General features: G+C 31.7%; 1 non-coding gene across 1 annotated transcript; it reads left to right on the top strand.

Moving 5' to 3' along the window:
• Nucleotides 1–3816: 3816 nt before the first annotated feature.
• Nucleotides 3817–3888, top strand: TRNAK-UUU (transfer RNA lysine (anticodon UUU)). Its single transcript has one exon. It is a non-coding gene; the product is annotated as a tRNA-Lys (tRNA).

The raw sequence follows: 3888 nt of genomic DNA on the forward strand, positions 1-3888 counted from the left end.
CACAAGAAGATTTTAAATATCTTGGCATTGATAGAGACATGTTCTCGTGTGGTGGATGTAGTTATTTCAGATTTTAATCTGGCAATACATGAAAAATTTAATATACGTATAATGGAAATCATTTAAGGATTTAAATTGTTCTGAAGCATATTAAGGTTTCCAAGAAATTTATTAAATAAAACTTTAAAAATTCTTATACGGATTGAAACAATCAGGGGGCATGTGGTATAATCGCCTGAGTGAGTACCTGTTGAAAGAAGGGTACAAGAATGATTTAATTTGTCCTTGTATCTTTATAAAAAGATTTGGATCTAAATTTGTTATAATCACCATGTATGTTGATGATTTAAATATCATTGGAACTTCTAGGGAGCTTCTTAAAGCAGTAGAGCTTCATAAAGCAGTAGACTATATAAAGAAAGAATTTGAAATGAAAGATCTTGGAAAGATAAAATTTTGTTTTGGTCTACATATTGAGTATATGAAAGATGAAATTTATGTCCATCAATCAGCATACACTAAAAAGATTTTAAAGCGATTCTATATGGATAAATCACATCCATTCCGACCTCATGAATATAATGAAGAGCTTCTTGGTCCCGAAGTACTATATCTTAGTGCAATTGGTGCACTAATGTATCTTTCTAACATTACAAGGTCTGACATAACTTTTTCAGTTAATGTCTTAACAAGATATAGCTCTCCTCCTGCAAGGAGATATTGGAATTGAATCAAACACACATTGCAGTATCGAAAAGGAACTACCGATATGGGATTATTTTATGGCAACGATTGCAGTCCCGATCTTGTTGGTTATGCCGATGTTGGGTATTTATCTGACCCACACAAGGCTCGATCTCAAACATGCTATGTGTTTACATATGGAGGCACTGCCATATCTTGTCAATTGACTAAGCAATCAACCGTGGCTACTTCATCTAATCATGCTGAGACAATTGCTATTCATGAAGCAACTCGAGAATGTGTATGGTTGACGTATATAATACACCTTATTCGAGACAAATGTGGTTTGAAGTGTGACAAACTACCCACAATTTTGTATGAAGACAATGGAGCATGTATAGCCCAATTGAAGGGAGGATTCATTAAAGGGGATAGGACAAAGCAAATTTCACCAAAGTTATTTTTCACACATGATCTTCAAAACAATGGTGATATCAATGTGCAACAGATCCGTTCAAGTGATAATATGGCCGATCTGCTCACCAAATCTCTACCGACTTCAACCTTCAAGAAACTAGTGTACAAGATTGGGATGTGAAGGCTCAAGGATGTGAATTGATGCTCTCATCAGGGGGAGTTAATACGCGTTGTACTCTTTTTTCTTACAAGGTTTTGTCCCACTCGATTTTCCTTGCAAGGTTTTTAACGAGGAAACCAAAAAGCGTATTTCTAAACATGTGTAGGATTTGCTTCCCATAGGGTTTTTTCTTAATAAGATTTTAACGAGGCACAATATCTATGGACATCCAGGAGGGGTGTTATAAGAAAAATCAAATTATAGTGGATGTCTACTCTTCCGCCATGATCTTCTCAAAAGCTTAATGACATATTCAATGATATATTTCTATGCTTAATGACATATTTTTCTTCACTTTTTATGCTTATATAAAAGTCTTGTAATAGATAAGAAAATACACACAATTGAAGAAGAAATACTCTTCCTTCTCTCTATCTCCATTTTTTATTCATATTTTACTAAATTGCTTTTATTTCATAACACGTTCTTGTTCATGTTTTACTGGTACTTTTATTTCATAACAGTAATATTGAATTGTCTAATTGTTGTTTTGAAAGTAGGTAAACTTTATGTCTACAAGTTGACCAATGATTGTGTGATGATCAGGGGCGGAGCCGCAATGCTATTTGCGGGTTCGGCCGAACCCAATAGCTTTTGTTCAAATCATGTATTTGTATTAAGAAATTCAATAAATACGTACAAAATATTAATTTAGAACCCAATAACTTAAAAAGATTATAATCTTGAACCCATAAAGTTCAAATTCTAGCTTCATCTCTACTGATGATTATACCACAATTTGTTAGTTGACATTTGATTAACGAAACAACTATAGCAGATAGGTGTGGAATTAATAAGTAAATTGAAATTTAAAAGAAGGAAAAAAGATTTACTCCAAAGTAACCAGTACTGCATCATAGAACTTTAAGAACTCAAAAAAAAAATATAGCAATACAGTCATACCTTCTTATAACATAATTTTTTTTAGAAATTAATTTTTTATATTATATTTTACTTTTCTATAATAATTTTTTGTCTATAATAGCAACAATCATCTTTATAACAGTACACTCTTTAATTTGTAAAATTACCCTCTATAAAGCTTATAATTTTTTATCAAGTATTTTAAAATCTTGATGCACCACGTATGATGAGGAATATTACGCTTCTTCCGTAATTAAAGATTTCGCTCAATTTCATAAAAGATATCATTGTAAAGTGAAACATATAGGTCATGGGTTCAGGACGTGAGATCAGTCAATGATGCTTGCATCAGGATACGCTATCTACGTCACACCCCTTGGGGTATAACTTGTCCCCGGATCCTGTGCGAATGCGGGGTGCTTTATGCATCGGGTTGCCCTTTATATTATTGTATATTTTTATTCCATTGCACAAAATTCAAATCTTTAAAAAAGAAATAAAAAATTGGAACTCTACTATTTTGGCTAAAAAAGAAATGCAAAGTTGAGAAAAAAAATTGTCTTGTATATTCAGAAGAAACTTGAAACAAATAAATTATTATATGTGATTTCATAACAATTAATAGTTGAAAAATACTCATATTAGAAGATTATTTTTCAAATTTTCGCTCTCACGCACCTAAATGAACATGTGTTTAGGGGTATCAAAGCTATCAAACTGCTAATTAGGACCAAATATAGTTCACATATATAAGAGAATAAACTTATACCCTTTAAAAATGCATTGGGATTTTTGCTACTGCTGCTGTGGATATTTAGGAATGATGACCATTAGGGGTGTTTATGGTTCGGTTTGGGTCGGTTTTTTCCTTAAAAAAAAAATAAACCAAGTAAGTCAGTTTTTCAAATATTGGAACCAAACTAAATCAATTAAGTCGTTTTTTTATCGATTCGATTTTTGTCGGTTTTTCGGTTTTTTCGGTTATTTGTCGGTTTTTTCTTAAATATGAGACGTACAATACCAAACGCATATTCCGGCGATTACATTTTCAACGTAACGCTATCAAACCAATTGCTCTTTGAGAAATCCATCATTTACCAAGATATATTGATGATAAATGATTCAAATAGTGATGAATAACTTAAGTACTCAATTAAAAATCGATTATTTTTAACATGAAATAAATTTTTGTACTTAGTAAAAGAAAACTACCAATCAAACTAGAAGGCAAAGAATTAGATTATTATAATAGCAAAGAACTAGACTAAAAATACAAATGGCTAATATGTACCATAAAATTTTAGAAACTTTATATAAAAATATACATATATATATATATATGTGTGTGTAATAATAAATTTAAATAGCTACTTTTATAGTCGGTTTGGTTCGATTTTTTCATTATTTTTTTATTAAAATCAAAACTAAATCAAATTTGATCGATTTTTAAAATTTAAAATCAAAACCAAACCAAACCTAAAAATATCGGTTTTTTGGGTTTGGTTCGGTTCGGAATACTATGCCTTGTGTCTTTTTAAGCCGTAGATGTTTAGATTCAGTGTAGAAATGCGCCTAGCTAATTCGGAATTTTGAAATATATAGAATACATATCAGACGGAGTATACAACGGAGCCTTCTTAGCTCAGTGGTAGAGCGCGTGGCTTTTAACCACGTGGTCGTGGGTTCGATCCCCACAGACGGCG

Source organism: Nicotiana tabacum, chromosome 17, assembly GCF_000715075.1.
Source record: "Nicotiana tabacum cultivar K326 chromosome 17, ASM71507v2, whole genome shotgun sequence".
Lineage (NCBI taxonomy): Eukaryota > Viridiplantae > Streptophyta > Magnoliopsida > Solanales > Solanaceae > Nicotiana > Nicotiana tabacum.